Raw genomic sequence first — 18,630 nt, 5'->3', positions numbered from 1 at the left:
GGGGCATCAGAGCACAGAGATAAAGTGATCTGAGTCCACTCTCTCCCAGACCAATGCCTAATCCACAAGACCAAGCTGCCTCTTAAGACCAAGGCATTTCTTCTCTCTTCAGGAAATGTTATCTGCGTATTCCTGAGCAGAGATCTGTACTTTATCCACGGAATAAAAGCAATCCAAGTGGACGTTTCCAGACAGCCACATTTTTCTGTGCTGATACTAAGCCTCTTGAGTTCAGCTGCTTGCTGGACGACCAAGGGGCTGTATGGCACAGCAAAGCACTAGAGTGAATTGCCTAGAAGATACTGTACCACATGTCGTGTTTGGAGCTCTCTGATGGCACTGCAGCTGGGCCAAGGACAAAGTGGCTGTCTTTGTGGTCCCTTCCCTGCAGCACAATGGAGCACAGAACTTCTCCTTGATCTTAGAATCCTCCTGTAAGCATGGAACAGTGTCGGTTCCTGCACTGGCCTCTAGGAAGACTCAGTGAGAACAGAGCATCTCTGTCTCTAACGTCCGTGATTCTCTGAGAAGCTGCTTGGCAGTCAGCCTACAAATAAGTTTGGATCATTCCTGCAGAAGGTTCCAAGATGACAAGGGAATGTAAAACTTATCCTGCGGCTCAGGCCAATGGTGCATCTAGTCCGGTCTTCTGGCTCTGATAGTGGCCTGGGCCCGATGCTTCAGAGGAAGGTCCAAGAGACTCTATAATGGACCATTATGTACACAGGGAAATTTCTTCCCAAGGAGAGTTGCTCAGTGGTGGGTTTCCCTGAGGGTCCTAGAATTTATTTTATCCTGTCTACAGATGATCTCATTGTTCATATAAATGTTGAGACTTGCTGATTACATTGTTTTCCATGTGAGTTTTGCAATTGTTTTTGTCTAAGTATTTCTCTATATATGGAGCTATACCTATCTCATAGAACTGGAAGGGACCCTGAAAGGTCATTGAGTCCAGCCTCCTGCCTTCACTAGCAGGACCAAGTACTGATTTTGCCCCATATCCCTAAGTAGCCCTGATGTGAGGTGGATGGGCATCCCTCCCCCAAGGTGGGTGAGTGAGGGAGCCTTACACGCCCCTGGGAGGGTGGAGCCTAAACCTCCCCGCCCCCCTCACCGGAAGGAGAAGGGTGGGGCTGGAAGTATAAAAGACCAGACCCACAGCCCATTCGGGGGGAAACCTGCAGAGGGGAAGGATGTCCCACTGGTTCTGAAGCAGCTCGAGGCAGATTCCCTGCCTAGCCTGGTCCACACCCCAGACGTGGACAACGACTGGCCTGGAGTGCCCGCCGCTGTTTACCTGGGGCAGCTGGGCAACGCCTGGACCCACCCACCCCAGGGGAGGCAGGAAGTGGCCCAGGGGCAGCTGCCGTAGGGCGGGCTGCAAAGCCCAGAACCCCAGCATTGGCGTGTTGTGGCTGGATCCCCGCCGACCCCAGGGCAGCTGACTCTGCCCCTGCCAGGGCCCTGGGCTGGGACACAGTGGAGTAGGGAGGGCCCGCAGGGCAGCTGCTCCCCCCGCACATTCCTCTGCAGGGGATCTCTGAAGAAAAGTGGCTGCCTGAGCCCTGAAGGCCCAGGCCCCAGCCTGCATGTAAGGCTGTTCGTTTGCTGGCTGCCGGAGCTCTGCCAGGCCCGGCACTCAGGGAACCAGAGACAGGCTATCACGGCCCTCCAGGGACCTCTCTCCCCCCCACCGAGGTGAGGGAGGGAGCCTTACAGGCCCCCTCAAGGACAGAAATCACAACCCTGGGTTTAGCAGGCCAATGCTCAAACCACTGAGCTATCCCTCCCTATGCCCCACCCCACTTTCTGTAGTTACTGAGCACTTCACAACCTACAATGAATTTCTGCTCACTTCATCACTGAGGAGCAGGGCAATGCTATTATCCCCATTGCACAGAGGGGAAACTGAGGCAGAGGGGCTAAGGAGCTTGCCCACGGTCACACCAGAAGTCTGTGGTGGAGCAGAGAAATTAACCCAGCTCCCAGGTTAATGCCCGAGCCACTGGGGCACCCTTTTTCTTTGTTAACCTTTAACATTCTCATTGGGATGACTACTAGGAAGGCTTGAATTGGGCCCGTAGTCTGTTACCTCCTGCTCAACGTGTTTTGGTTTGTTTGCCCTAGGGACAGCTATCGGGCCTGCCAACCCAATATGCATTTATAATTTTTGCATAACATGCAGGTTCTGTGCATGACCCTGTCTCAGAAAACAAGCAGCCATCATTTAAAAAAACCAATAAGTCCTTGTTTATTTAAATGACCCTTTCATTCTTTTTCTTTTCTTTTGACAAGGACTGTGTTACAGAACTCCCAAGGTAATGAGCCATAGTGGAGTACAGACACCTTCTATAAAGACTAGTCTGTTGGGGGAAGGGGAGAGAAATATACATGAAAAATTACCACAGCTATTGTAATCATTAAAGACAACAACAACAAAAAACCCCAAACAACCAAACCATGAGCACAACTAACTAATTTCCCAAACTTCTAAGGAAATTCTTGCCTTGGGTCTGGGTTCTATCATTAGGTTTTTTTCTTGTACACAAAGAGCATGTTGTCCTTTTAGTTTAGATCAAGAGAAACAACAAAACCAAGACAGAACAAAAGAACCGTCTTCATGAGTGAGAGAGCACAGTGTGCTTATCTCCTCTACAACTTGCTGCATTCTCCTATGAACACAACATGGCCAATGCCTGCAGCTCCTTAAAGATTTAAAGGAGAAGTCCACAGAACAAAGATTCATCATTTACTTACACCACAGGTTTTCTTACTAAAAATATAAACCAAGACAAGCCCCCCGGGGCAGGATCTGAAGATTTTCCAAAGTATAGTGATATTCAGAACTGGGCTTTGTTTTGTCCTGTGATTGGGGATTGGCACTTTCCCCCTCCATAGTTAGAATGGCAGCAGTTTCTCCTTAAAGCTGAATTTTGCAGCACCTCCAAAATCAACACAAAAAAACAAAACAAAGTCAGGTTGGTTTGAAACATGGCAGGGCAGGTCCGAGCCTGGGTAGAGTTTATGAAAAAAGTTTGAAGTCATTTGAAGAAGCTATTCCTGACACAGGCATCCTACAACGTGCGCTGTTTTCAAACTTGCAAATCTCTTCCAAGTCTGTTTGCACACAGCGAGGGGGGAAATGGTGAGGCTAACAGCTCAGCTCCTGTTGCAGATGCCTCAGTCAGTGAACTTCCGTTCAACAGCTCAGAGTCCAGGTTTGACGAACCAGACATGGTTCCTTGGCTGGGTGTAGTGACTGAGGACTGGGCCTGGAGCCCAGGGAGTGTTACTGAAGGCTGCCAGGGACTGGCGGGGAGGGGGTGGCATTACTGGAGCATACCTGAGTGGGGGCAGAGATGGCAGATGGACAGGATCAGTTACAGCACAGAAGTTTGTGGCTCTGCTTTCCAGTCTGCTCCAGCTGTTCCTCCCCCCATCTCCCTGTCCCTCCTTGGACTCTGGTGCTGCCAATGGAGGCAGAGAGGCAGTGTTGCCCAGTGGTTGGAGGAGGGGACTGAGGAGCATCTCCCCAGCGTTTGCTATCGAAGTTTGACACTCACTGCATGACCTCGGTTGAGTCCAGTTTGCCCATCTGTAAAATGGGGTCTATATATGGGTAATAGAACACTTATCGACTTCACAGGGGATGGGTTGTAAAATGCTTTGAGATCTTCCAGAGACAGGCTTCCTAGACATGCTCTGTAACTATTGCGTAAGTGCTAACGGCTATTTTCTATGTGCAAAGTGCCATTAGTTCTCATTTACTACTCACACACAAAGCACACGGACTCTCCAAGTGCCGCCGGAGGAACAATTCCTACCAGAGTTTCTGGGAGCTGAGTGCACCATCCCTTAGAGTGCTGGAGCATGCTCCCGTCGCTGATCCTGGCCAGCTCTGCTAGCCAGTAGAGGGGAAGCGGGACCATGACACAGCCTCTGCCTTGCTCCCTGTGGGGTGGCTTGTGCTCGCAGCACAGTAGGGAGGAAGGACTTCAGCTGTGCCTCGCTCTTGCATAGGGGATAAATTCCTTGTACCTGCCCTCCAACTTCTGGACCATGCAAGAGCCAGGCATGCACAGTCCTGCCTTAATCATTCCGGTCTCCCATACCAGCAAAAGTGCAAGGCACACACACAGAATGTGCAAGGCTGGCCTTTCCTATGCCTATTCCTTGCACTAAACCACGAGTCACCGCTCCTGCCCTGCCTTGCACATCTAGGTCTGAGTTACGCTTCTGCCAGGCTGGGGGCTTCATCGTTGTCCATCTTCCCAATTCCCTCTGACTCCCTGACACATTTCTGGTGCCACCTACTGCAGAATTACCCACCCTCTGAGAATTTCCTGCCATTCACTTGTGCTGCAGATTGGGGCTTGGACAAGGGAGCTTGCTCTTCCACAGGGCCAGAAGCACCCGACTGAAAGCCAGAATGGGCTGCGGCCAGCCTGCAAAGACCTGAGTGTGGCAGCCAGGGAGTTAAGTAGCACTAGCTGTGTGCTAAGCTCAGCTGAGGGAAGAGCATTGATTTAATCTTTGGAATGTTTCCCCTGAGCCGCAGAGATCGCCTCCCTAAATCTTGGGCCTTGTCTACACCACAAAGTTGCAGCGCTGGTGAGGGGGTTACAGCGCTGCAATTTAGGAGGTGTACACACCTGCAGGGCATTACCAGCGCTGCAACTCCCTGTTTGCAGCACTGGCCGTACACCCGGTCGAACCTCGGGTGTAGAGGATCCAGCGCTGGTGATCCAGCGCTGGTCATCAGGTGTAGACACTCACCAGCGTTTTTCTTGACCTCCGTGGAATAAGCAGGTATCCCAGCATACCTGAGGAAGCCTCTCTGGTAATCAAGCAGGTCTCCTTCCCCGCGGTTTGCTCTCACATTCCCCGAACCCCCCTGAAAGCAGGTCTCCTTCCCCGCGGTTTGCTTCGGTGTTCCCCGAACCCCCCTGCAAGCAGGTCTCCTTCCCCGCGGTTTGCTCTCACATTCCCCGAACCCCCCTGCAAGCAGGTCTCCTTCCCCGCGGTTTGCAGGGGGGTTCGGGGAACGCGAGAGCAAACCGCGGGGAAGGAGACCTGCTTGCTCGGGGTTTCAGGGAACGCGAGAGCAAACCGCCGGGAAGCAGGTCTCCTTCCCCGCGGTGTGCTCTCGCATTCCCCGACCCCCCCCGCAAGCAGGTCTCCTTCCCCGTGGTGTGCTCTCGCGTTCCCCGAACCCCCCCGCAAGCAGGTCTCCTTCCCCGCGGTTTGCTCTCGCGTTCCCCGAACCCCCCCCACAAGCAGGTCTCCTTCCCCGCGGTTTGCTCTCGCGTTCCCCGAACCCCCCCGCAAGCAGGTCTCCTTCCCCGCGGTTTGCTCTCGCGTTCCCCGAACCCCGCTGCAAACCGCCCAACAGCGCTGCAGTGTGGCCACATCTAACACCACTTGCAGCGCTGGTTGCTGTAAGTGTGGCCACTCTGCAGCGCTGGCCCTATACAGCTGTACTAATACAGCTGTAACAACCAGCGCTGCAAAACTGTAGATGTAGACATACCCTTGGTTGCTTTGTTTTGTCTTGCAGAAAAACAACCCCAAGGAATATTCTACAGCTAGTTAGCAGGCAGGGTTTGGATTGGCTTCTCCTGGGGGAAAGCAGGAAGGAGGAAAATGAGAGGGCTGAGTGGGGTTGTGTATGGGGTGACTCCATTCCCATATTCCTGCATCACAGGACACTACAAGCTGAGTGGCATGGGTAGGAACCTGCATTCTCTTTGTGGTGGAGCAGGCAGGTGCCAGGAGCAGAGAGGCCTGTGTGGTTACAGGAGAGGCCAGCTCTTTCCCTGTACTAGACAACCCCACACTGGTGCTGACAGCATCAATTTCAGATGTCCTGAGACCTCTGGTATTAACACCTTCAATACTCCGGAGCATGTTTCTTTCCCCCTAAGCTGAGAAGCACCATATCCAATCTCTGCTTCCTAACAACACTTTGATCGTATTAAAGAAGCCGGGCAAGAAACACAGACAAGTTTTTGCAAGAAGATTCTAAAACATTTGCAGGAAATGTTTAATGAAATGTTGAACTGTCGAACATTTCCCCTAACTCCACATGCTGGAAGGGAAACAGCACAAACCTTTGGCCAGAAGATTTTTGCTGATATTTTTGAAAAGTTTGAAGAATGTTCTAGCACTTCGATTCTCAATATCGAGAAGATCATTGAGGTCCAATTAAAAACTCCCTGGAGGGTGGGTTAGACTGCCCGGGCCATGCAGCCTGCTGTGAGGAGTCTTCCCCTCCAGACAATTAACGCACGGTGAAAAGAGCTTATTTTATCTCTATATTTGGCTCTGATGTGACCGCTGCTGGAATCCTGTGTCCAGTCCTGGTGCCCACAATTCAAGAAGGATGTTGACAAATTGAAGATGGTTCAAAGAAGAGCCAGGGGAATGATTAAAGGATTAGAAAACATGCTTTACAGTGATAGACTCAAAGAGCTTCAGCTATTGAGTTTAACAAAGAGAAGGTTCAGGGGTGTCTTGATGATAGTCTGTAAGTACCTACATGGGAACAAATAGTTAATAATGGGCTCTTCAAGCTAGCAGAAAAAGGTAGAACTCAGTCCCATGGTTGGATGTTGAAGCTAGACAAATTAAGGTGTACATTTTTAACCACTGCAAGAATTAGGCGAGGGTCATGGTGGATTGTCCATGACTGATAATGTTAAAATCACAGTTGGATGTTTTTTCTAGGAGAGCTGCTCTAAGAATTATTTCGGGGCAGGTCTCTGGCCTGGGCTGTGCATGAGGTCAGACTAGATGATCACAGTGGTCCCGCCGGGCCTTGGAATGTCTGAATCTATGAAAATGACAATCTCTTCTATGACAGGTGTGCACTGGCTGGTGGCACTTACCTCCTCCCGGACGATGTCACAGCCCCTCCATGGAGTTGTGGTGACCTTCTTGATGCTATCTGAGAATCCGGATTAATCTGAACACTGTTCCCGTAACAGCAGCCACTGGAGATAGCTATTAGCTAGGACCTAAATATTCTTTCTGCTCCTATTTATCGTGTGCTAGGTTGGGGTGTTCTTGTGCTGGTCTGCTGGAATGTGTTTGCATATTCAGTGTCTTTTGGCAATGCGAGCAGTACTGGTGCCAAGTTTGTGTACTGGACACTGACTTGTGGGCAAGCATCTGCTTTTGACAGAACCTGACTGTTGCTCACAGCATAACTTTTGCTGACTTTGATTCAGTCCTCAGGCCTTGCACCAGGCCCATGCTTCAGGATCTTTCTTTCTACTACAACAGGTAGTATATATATTGTGTTGATGTGGCCCACATAACACATAGAGAGCTGCATACGCAGCCCACAATGGTAAATAGGTTGAGAACCACTGGAATAGAGTGATGCAAAATCTCCAGACCTCCTGCATGTATTAACCAGGGAAACGGGATTTGGTCGGGCTCTACTTACGAGACAAATGAGGCAAAACAGAGGCTGGAGGTGGCCATGTGGATCTCAAATGCCAGGAGCTGGTCAAAATGTTCTCATCAAAATATTTTTCCAGGCAACAATAGCTTTTTGACAAAACAGAAATGTTCATGGAAGCTTTTCTGTTTCTGTGAACAATTATTAGTGTGTATTATTGGTTTCCAAAATCTGAAATATTGTCAGTTTTCTTTTTTTTTAATAAAAACCTGAAAAAAAATTGAAGGAAATTTTCAGCAAAAGTGATTTTTTCCCCCCTTTTCACCTACATTATTTTGCAGAGGACAAAACATCATTTCTCAACCAGTTCTACCCCTCCCTCTGTCCTGGCCATGAATTGAAAGCTATATAGCATGCATGGGGCCCCAAGCAGTCACTTGTTTTGGTGCTTACGTCAGCTTTGTGTCAGAAGAGAGTAGGGGCTAAAAGGCTGTTAGTAGAGAAATTTCAGCAGTCTATTGATTTTAAAGCTATCCCCTGTGCCCCTCTGACCTTGCTAAATGAGGCCAGGTGTGGATTTGGGGAAGGGGAGGTTGATTTGGGGGTCAAATTAAATGCCTAGAAATGAGAGAGAAAAATGTATTGGTACTGCCTGCTTGCTGGAAGGATGGGTGGCTAACCCAGGATGAAAGTCATTCGGATGCAGAAGGCTGGCTACAGGTTCTCTGCATCAGTTAAGCCCAGTGCTCAAGCTGAACAGAGGGCAGGGGCTCTGGGTTAAGTGGCTGAAAAGAGGAGCCTGTGCATCCCCTTTGGTCTGGGGAAAGGCCCTGGGATTGGTGATTTTAGCAAATCCATGGTCCTGATTCTCCATGTCCTTGTGCAGCCTACACCTGTGCAAAACACACACAAAACTCTGGCAAATCAGAACACACCCACTTGCCCTTGGCAAAGGTGTTGAGAAAAATTGCAAGGCATTGGAGAATCAGAATTACTGGGGAGAGATGAAACATAAAACCCTGTTCCTGGCCCCTGGTGATCACTGAAAGTCCTAAGGCACTTTTTGGAGTGACATTTTAGCCCTTGTAGCCTGGCTGCATTCCCCTCTGGATGATGACAGGCTACCTAAATTCTCTTTGCAGTTTCAGTGGGATGTAATATTCTTTTTCATTTCCAGTTCTAAATTACTGCACCATGTTACTGTCTGCTGATTAACAGCTGTTGTGTTCCTCTAGGCACTAGCTGCATTTCAGTGATGGGTGAAGTCTTTAACTCAGAGTTTGTCAACTACATTGGGAGCCCCTGGGAATAAAGGAACATTGTGAATGGCAGCTGTTATCATTTTAATGAAACTCGGCCACAAGACTTAATTATGTTGTCTGAGATTTGTAAACTTAAAAAGATGTTTGGCCAGCCAAATACTTCCAACGTGTGAAACGGGACTCAAAAATTAAGGCTTCATTTGGAACACAGCAAAGCCCTTCAAGCTTTGTCACTATTGCAAATGCAGGTTTTTTGCAAAAAGCACTGGTAAATATTTAATCTTTTTTGTCTTTTGATAGTTTCATTCCATACAAATTAATACCTGTCTTGTTAAAAAGTCCAGTGATTCTATCCCAGGGTGGGTCCCCAAAGAACTCAGAGAATAGCATTATAACCCTTTTAAATCTGGGATCATATCCACTTCCAAGCACTATTTCACTAACTGTATTCGAAACAATGAGTGTCCAGGAAATTAAGATAAATTGTGGCTGAAACTGATGTATGAACCAGCTGCCAAATTAACCGTAATGTCTGCTCAATCAGCATATTTCCTCAGAAACTTGGAAGAGGGCAGGAATGATGTCAAAACCAAAGGAGATGCTGCAAACAGCTATCTCATTTTGAAATGGACCGCTCAAAGTAACCTCATCCCAATTCTGGAGAGCAATGCCTTACTCCTGCTCGTTGTTAATGGCATTGTTATTTCAAAAAGAAGTCGTCATGCTTGCAAAACCCGTCTGATTTAATAGCACACAAGGACCATGGGTATCAGTGTAGTTGGAGATTTGCTGTTTGTTGTTAGAAGACCAAGCAAAAGTTGGAGCTGGGAAGAGTTTTGCACTGCATCAGTCTGCTTTGGCCCAGTGATTGGTGATCTCCTAAAGGTTCAGCCAGATATGTATTCATAAGTGGGGGTGCTAAAGGTTCAGCCAGATATTTATTCATAAGTGCGGGTGCTTGTGCCATTCACTCAGGACTCTGAATTAGAACCTAATCCAGAGGTGCACTGAGTCACTGCAATTCATGAGCAAGATCTCAGAAACTCTCAGAGTCAAGCCTCCTTGAATGGGACTTGATCAAAGTATATAAAATAATCATAAATCAGGTACTGTTATTGACTCTCTGATAATATAAGAATTAGGAAGACAACCAAGGAAACTGAAAGGAAATCACTTTAATGTGGATAAAGGAGCATGTGGTACTCATGTACACAAAACATAAGGAAGCTGTGGAACTCATTGCCACCAGATATCGGTGAGGCCAAGAGATGAGCAGAATTAGAAATGTACATGGATAATGAGAGCATCCACATGATAACAGACAAGATACACATGTATGAGAGGAAACCACATTCTTCGTGGACTCAGTCACCCATGAAATGATAAGAGTTAGGGGGGAAATGTCCCCTGTGGACTTTCATCATTGTCCATTAGGGAGTCTCCTGCTCTTCTCCTGGACGTATTTGGAGCTGGCTGTTATCAAAGACAGGGTGATGGAGTAGATGGACCCTCTGGGCTGATCAGATATGGCAGAGCCTGATTCTAACAATACTGGGTCTTCTGGTGTATGTGGCCGATGCCTTTGCATTACAGACAAGGATGACTATGGGCCGCATGGTTAAACCCCATGGAAACCCCCCATCAGTTTCCTTTGTTTCTGATAAAGAAATAACAGCTGTTTACAAATCAGGATTCAGTGCATCCTTCCAGACTTGGTGTTTGTTAAATTTCTTCTTCCTCTCCTTCCCGAAATACCCCCGAGGTTACCTAGGTTGCCCTACTTACTGTGTGTCTGGGAGAAATGTTGTATTTTCTTTTGTTGTTTCTCTTCATTTAAAAACTCAGGGCAAGAAAATCTGTTGGTAAGAAGAGAAGTGATGAGAAGGTTGCAATCCCCCAAGCTCTTGTAATGTTAACTTCAGAGCTTCTCACAGCCATGGAACCATTAGTCTGTTTCCAGAAAAATGCTTCTTTGATGCAACTCTCTGGGGGAAGAGCCCCAGGATGCAGGGCCCATGCTGGGCAGAGGATGGGATAGTGAGTCACCCCCCAGTCTGCAGTTAGGCTTCAGGATGAAACTCAGTCCCCCCACCCTTCAATCTCTACCACAACTTATGGGCTTCTGCCCTACCACTTCTGCATGGGAATACCGGGCTAATAGAGCTGTACAAAGCAGCCACCTGCTATCCTGGCTTCTCCATGCAATCTCACTGCAAGATGTTAGGCCCAGATCCTCAAACACTGCCCACTCAGTGGCACCTGTATATCTCTGAGCCCTAGTGTCCTACATTGGCTCTCTGAACTAGGATGAATTTTGTCCCCCAGCCTAAGGCTGCACTCACTCGAACCCAATTGCTTCCCTTCCCTTAAGGGGACTGTGTCCTTGGGTTCTGCCATGCTGGTATATTTAGCCAGCCATTATTCTCTCTCAAATTTGTCTGAAAATGATATGTCCCCCCAAAAGGCCACAATTCCTGGAAAACAAATGCAACTGTGTTGCCACAGAGAGCACAAGGTTTGTCTTAAGCAAGTGACCTGCCCATTGTTTCTTAATGTCCTGCAGGGGATTCTCAGATTGGAAATGATTCAATTTTAGCTTTCAGATATGATTTTTTGTGGTTGAACTAAAACCTTTTCAAGTGAGCCTTGTAAATCTTGGCAAGTCTGGAGCAGTATTTTTTATTTAAAAAAGAAAAATAGAAATAGCAAACTGTAAAAGAGACCATCCCCTCCCCCCGTCACCGTGTCTTCCTGGTACAGGGATCTATTAAATAGATTCCTATTTGTATGCTAACTGCTTTGCTTAGGAAGCTAACAGGCTTTCCCTTCTAAATCATGTTTTGCTTAGAGAACTGCAGACTCCTAGTAGGATGTGCAAATAAAAGCATTGCCCCATTAAGTTAAAGATGACACAAGCTTAAAAACCTTAATCTAGCATGCCTGTCACGGAACATCTTTTATTTTAGAATTTAACGCTTCAAACCCCACTGCTTCTAGAATTGAAACATTCCCTGGCACCACAGGAGTTCTAGACTTTAGAACCTTGTTATAATTACACAAGTTTTACAGTTTGGAATCTGCAATGAATTTTCACAGAGTGAGGAAGCTAAGCAAGGAGTAGTCCTAAATCCGCAGTAACACAAAGACAGCTGCTCCACACACACAAGCCAAAAAAGTGGCCTGTGAAGCACCTTCCATCCAAGTCTGTGAATGCTTTACAAACACCCTGGAGTTCAGCCCCCACAGCAGTAGGTCAGGTCGGTTCTGTAGGTATCTGTCTGCCCATTTGACAGCTGGGAAAGTTGAGACACAGCGTGGTGAAATTACACAGAGCTGGGGATAGAACCCAGATGTTCCAAGTCCTGTGTCAACCTTAGACCAAGTCTCCTCTCCCTCAGTCTTTATTATTACTCGAGTTAGATGAAGCCCAAAGGCATAGAATTACAAAAGCTTCTGACTCCGCAAAGCAAGTGTGACACTGCCCGGGGTTGTGAGGGACATCATTATCACCTGCCCCATGCGTGAGGGAGCCTTGTCCATGCCTGCCGGGGATCAGTTCCCTGACTTCACTGGCCACGGGCTACGCAGACCCTGCTGTCTCTCTGCAGTTAACGACAGGCACATGCCATCCCCTGAGCGCCTCTCCCTGGAGTGCCCAGCCTCCGTGCCACTGGACATTTGCAGAATTCACAGATTCCCTGCTTCCAGAGAAGCTATACAGTCCAACTTCCCAGTTCCCCCTCAGCTTAACACACAGCCCGTAGAGAGGTGTACAGTGAAATCAAATATACGCTTAGTTAATGAGGCGCCGAGGGTCACGTGGCAGCAAGTAGACATACTGGAAGCGAAAGGTTAGCTATAAAATCAAATCCTACCACATATACTAGATCCTAGACTTACTTAACTGGAGATTTTCCTGTGTAAGAGAGCAATGCTCACCCAAAGTCCTTCCAGCATTTTACAGCCAGGCTTGGCTGTGATCTTCCATTCACGAGACAAGTCACCCTGTCAGATTGCCTCCTCGGTGACAGATCCCAGCGTACCTCTGCACCCCAACGTAAACAGGATCCCAGCATGCTGTTTATTTCTCCCTGTAAACATCCTCTCAGTAACGCAAACAGGCGCATTGCAAGACGCACAATGCCCGAAACACACACAACAAGACAGAGGAGAGTCTGTTACCTCCTGCTTCAGAGGAACCCGCCCAAGACACGAACCTCCTGGTTACCTGCCTTATGAACATAAGTTTCAGTACAGACACATAAATCCTTAAATATTATCCACATGTACATTTCCCAGTGACTGTGATGAGCAGCGAGTTGCTGCCTCTCAGTAGAGACCTCACATGCTACCCTTTGGTGAATTATTATGCAAATATCCAAGTCAGGGGATCCCTGTAAACCTATCGGCACCTCCTGTGCTCTCTGCCCGTTGGCACCACAATGTACCTGGGTCGAGGTGAGAGCAGCGCTTGTATTCCCATTGGAGTCAGTTGGACTGCTTATGGCAGCACACAGACACTGCTTCATTATGTGCTATGAGACTGGGCTGTAAACGGACAATATAAGGACAAAGAAGGTGGCGAAGGAAGCAACAGCAATAGGCCAGGGGTTGTATGATGGGAAGGAGGAAAGGTTGATTCATAGAATCAGTTATTTACTGTGGGATTAATTACATGGGGCCATGTCAGGCCTGCAGTTTTGCAGCATTGCCAATGAGGTGTTTTGCCTAAAACTAATGCAAGATATCTCCCGGGAGCTGTGCCTTAAGATCTCTCTTTATAGACCTTTATAAAATGTAACAGCGTGTGGAGCTTTGATCTCTGGATTGGATAGCTGAGACCATTTCACTCACAGGAGCATTATCCTTCCCAACAGGCGGCTTCATTTGTGATTTGTATTGCACTGGTGCCTAGAGGACAGGATCAGGACCTCCCTGGGTGCCAGGGATCAGGGCCTGCAGCAGAGTCAATCTCCTGGCAACCCGACAAGCACAGCTGGCCGGCAGCAGGCCACCTGATTGACTGCACCACTGACTGGTTGGGAAGGACAGCTGGCTGGCTTTTAACTCCAGCACCAGCAGCTTTCAACACATTCATCCTCTATAGGTGTGATTCTCCCTATGCCTGCTGCGCCTCTCCTTGTTCCTGCCTTGCTCCAGCCTTGCTCCTAGTCCCAGGCCTGCTTGGCTCCTGCTCAGGGCCTGCTGCCTCATCCTGCTCCTGCCGCCAGCTCCCTCAGCCTAGCTCTGGCTCTGGCCCTTAGTTTGGCTCAGCTGCCCAGCTCTCACTTTGACCACTAGGCCTAACTGCCCATGGCCTATCTCTACCACTGTACACGTGGCAAGGCATAGGCCATGCCCCAAAGACCTTGCAACCTAAACGGACAATTAGGGAGAAAGGGAGTGTGGATTCCCTCACTTTAAAAGTGGGGAACTGAGGCCCAGAGAAATTAACTGACTTGTCCAAGTATCAGAGGGGTAGCCGTGTTAGTCTGGATCTGTAAAAGCAGCAAAGAAACCTGTGGCACCTTATAGACTAACAGACATTTTGGAGCATGAGCTTTCGTGGGTGAATACTCACTTCGTCAGATGTAAGTAGTGGAAATTTCCAGGGGCAGGTATATATATGCAAGCAAGAAGCAAGCTAGAGATAATGAGGTTAGTTCAATCAGGGAGGATGAGGCCCTGTTCTAGCAGTTGAGGTGTGAAAACAAGGGAGGAGAAACTGGTTTTGTTATTGGCAAGCCATTCACAGTCTTTGTTTAATCCTGAGCTGATGGTGTCAAATTTGCAGATGAACTGAAGCTCAGCAGTTTCTCTTTGAAGTCTGGTCCCGAAGTTTTTTTGCTGCAGGATGGCCACCTTAAGATCTGCTATTGTGTGGCCAGGGAGGTTGAAGTGCTCTCCTACAGGTTTTGGTATATTGCCATTCCTAATATCTGATTTGTATCCATTTATCCTTTTCTGTAGAGACTGTCCAGTTTGGCCGATGTACATAGCAGAGGGGCATTGCTGGCATATGATGGCGTATATTACATTGGTAGACGTGCAGGTGAATGAACCGGTGATGGAGTGGCTGACTTGTCCAAGGTAATGCAGAGATTCTGTGACAGAGCCATGAAGTGGACCCACATCTTCTGAGTTCCAGTCCAGTGCCTTAACCATGAGCTGCACCGCTCCTACTTTGAACTGGTACATTGTTGGAAGTTTTCTGGTTTGTTTTAAATCCTTAGTTTTGCTAGGAAATGGATAATGTCTGATCCTGTAATATTCCCCGCCATTCAAACCAGTGTCTCCAGGTCAGACAGCCAGATCCCCTTTTAGAGACAGCACAGGAACAAGCTGTTATCCAGACCTGAAAAATATATATGCAGCGATGACTGCAGTTTGCTTCATGCTAGTCATGAGGCTACAAGTTATAATTTCCCCTGGAAACAGCCTCCACAGCAGCCATAAAGCACATAAAAAGTGTTAATTGCCTTGTGATGTTGTGTCCTCCAAGCAATTAATGTGTCACCATCTCTAGCGTAGGTGAGTGCAGGTATCCAGATGGGGAGTTGGGCAAAGGTGGTTTCCTTGCTTTCCAGCTCTCCTTGTGAAATTAATTGATCTTCTGCCACGGGAATGGGACTCAGGCAAAGGCACAGCAACGGCACCCAGATGAGCCATTTTTCAGCAAGCAGGGAACTCGCGTGAACCTATTTAAATCAGCTGTGATGTGGCTGCAGCCTGTTAGATGGTTTGGCCATCCAGGGTCCTAAATCTCCTCTGTCGCGCTGGTTTTACTCTGGCAGTTACAGCAGTGTAACGGAGCAGGGCCGGAGAATGTGATACGCTCCCAAATAGCATCCTTCCCTCCCCCTGTGTGTGTGATGGCACCAGGGACTGGGAGCAAGAGGAGCTGTGTCTCACCTGAGAGTGTGGATTGGATCTAGGGGACTGCAATGTTTCTTATTATGGACCATTTCCAAAAGCCCATTGAAGTTAGCACACAGACTCCCACTGATTTCAACGTGGCTTCAGCTCAGGCCCTGCGTTTTGAATCAACTCCCCTTTTTGATGAATGGTTCCCAAGATGGGCTCAGGCCAGAGGAACTCCAGCTGCAAAGTTCACCCCACCCCAAAGTGCGGGGGTTTGGTTTGACCCATTGGAAAGAGAGGGGCCTTTCATACATTTCTTCTGAGCCAGGTTTGGCTTTCGAACACCGTCCTAGTTCAGGAGTGTTCTGCTCCAGTGTCTCTGTTCAGCTCCACTTCTAATGTGTTAAATGTCTATTCCTGGAAAAGTCTAATAGGAGAGAGACTTGCAAATATCTCTCTGGTTCAAGATACACAGCCCAGCTGTGCGTGCACGTAGAGAGCATGTGCACACAGTGAAAATGGAGGATATGGGGGGGGAATGAAAGTTTGATTATATAGGACCAAATTTAAAAAAGTGGCCAGAGGTACACATTTTATTGTATCAGAGGGGTAGCCGTGTTAGTCTGGATCTGTAAAAACAGCAAAGAATCCTGTGGCACCTTATAGACTAACACGTTTTGGAGCATGAGCTTTCGTGGGTGAATACCCACTTCGTCCGATGCATCTGACAAAGTGGGTATTCATCCACAAAAGCTCATGCTCCAAAATATCTGTTAGTCTATAAGGTGCCACAGGACTCTTTGCTGCTTTTACACATTTTATTGTGTGCAGCTGCCAGAACCAATCAACCAAATCAGTAGATGTCTGAGTCTGCAAATGAGAAGTTCTGATTGTAAGTAGATGTGCAGTTGCATTTGCCCATCTATTTTTATCCACTGAGTAGAGCCTTGACCTACTGAAACCTTGGCCATCTGTGTGCCATCAATGCAGTCATCCCATCTATGGCATCTTTTTGATTTTAAGTCCTTGAGTCCATTCATTTGCTAGCCAGCTGTCTGCAAGTTTTTTTGTCCCTATAAGACTTATAGAATATTAGGGTTGGAAGGGACCTCAGGAGGTATCTAGTCCAACCTCCTGCTCAAAGCAGGACCAATCTCCAGAGAGATTTTTGCCCCAATCCCTAAGTGGCACCCTCAAGAACTGAATTCACAACCCTGGGTTTAGCAGGCCAATGCTCAAACCACTGAGCTATCTCTCCCCCCATATGCTTGATGGTATAAGAAAGGTCAGCCAAGCCAGTGATTGCTGTTGATATGTGCTGTCAGCACATTGCATCAGTGATTCCAGCATCTGACCATAAATAAATACCATTCAAAACCAAGCTCAGACAAGGATGGTTTCTCCTCCCTTTTATTGCTGGCAAAGCTGGTTTGGTTGGTACATGCACTGTTCCACAATGATGTCCTTTTTGTTGTTTAGTAAATTGTTCATACTAAAGTTATACTAGTTACAATAAATAACATGCCATTTTTTTGCAGCTAAACAGATTCAATCAGATACATAGCCCATCACCATAATGCATAAGCCCCTTGCACACATTACTGAATTTCTCTTCTCAACACCCCAGTGAGACAGGGAAGCATCATTATACCATCGCTGGAAACTGAACCTGGATCTCCTGAATCCCAGTCCAGAGAGGAAGCTGTTACTCTGCAGCCAGGGGTTCAGTTCCTTACTTTGCTACTGACTTCCTGTGTGACCATGGCCATGTCATTTCATCTCTCTGGATTTGTCTACGCTACATTTAAACACTCATGGCTGGCCCGAGTTGGCTGACTCAGGCTGCAGGGCTGTTTAAGTGCAGTGTGGACATTCAGACTAGGGCGGAAGCTAGGGCTCTTGGATCCTCCTTCCTGATGGAGTCCCAAAGCCCTGGCTCCAGCCCAAGCCTGAACATCTACACTGCAATGTTACAATCCCGCACCCCGAGCCCTGTGAGCCTGAGTCAGCTGACATGAGCCAGCCATGGCTGTTTAATTGCAGTGTAGACATATCCTCAGGTTTCCATCTCTGAAATGGGGGAGGTAATACAGGAGTGTAAATCAGGTGGAACTCCAGTGAAGTCAGTGGGGTTACATGGTGTAAAACCGATCGAAGCAAGAGGAGAAGCAGGCATGGTGTGTGCTCCCCCTTACACACTGGTTTGGAGTCGGGAGATCACCCCCCCCCAGTTTACTCCTCCTGGTTCACACACACTGAATACTACATTCCCCCTCCACTGGCCTGAGCAATAGGCCAGTAAGTCAATGGGATTCTTTCCATCCCTTTCACTGGGCTTTGGGGCAGGCCACATGTGACTGCTGGGAGCACACTCTGAGTGCTCCCTTTGCCTGAAAGACACTGATGGAGTTTAGAGAAGAGACACAGAAATGGTCAGGGGGCTGGAGGCATTTCTGGGGAAGCATTAAAAGAGCTAGGGTGGGATATATTCCAAAGCCTCAAAGGGTATGTCCACACTGCAATGAAAACCCCACAGTTAGCCCATGCCTGCTGACTTGGGCTCAGGCCAAGGAGCTGTTTAATTGTGGACTGGAGCCTGCCATCTTCCCTGTGAGTTGGGAGTCCCAGAGCTCAGGCTCCAGCCTGAACTCAAACATAGATCTCAGGAGGTCATCTAGTCCAACCCCCTGCTCAAAGCAGGACCAATCCCCAAACAGATTTTTACCCCAGTTCCCTAAATGACCCTCTCAAGGAGGGAAGCTCACAACTCTGGGTTTAGCAGGCCAATGCTCAAACCGCTGAGGTATCTCTCTCCCCATCATCTACACTGCAATTAAACAGCCCCACAGCCTGAGCCCTGCGAGCCCCAGTCAGCTGGTGCTGGCAGCCGCAGGCGTCTAATTGCAGTGTAGGCAGACCCTAGTGACTTATGAGCACAGGTCCCAGTGACTGTCAGTAGGGTATAGTAATATATAGCATGACTGACTTTTAATGGGACTTCTGCTCCAAAGTTATTTAAGGATTTTGAAAAAGCCACACCCAGCTTAGCTAGTTGAAAACTACTTTGGGGATGGGGTGGCCCCTGGTGTGGGTTTGCAG

Source organism: Gopherus evgoodei, chromosome 9 (assembly GCF_007399415.2).
Source record: "Gopherus evgoodei ecotype Sinaloan lineage chromosome 9, rGopEvg1_v1.p, whole genome shotgun sequence".
Lineage (NCBI taxonomy): Eukaryota > Metazoa > Chordata > Testudines > Testudinidae > Gopherus > Gopherus evgoodei.
Note: the sequence above shows the minus strand (reverse complement) of the source record.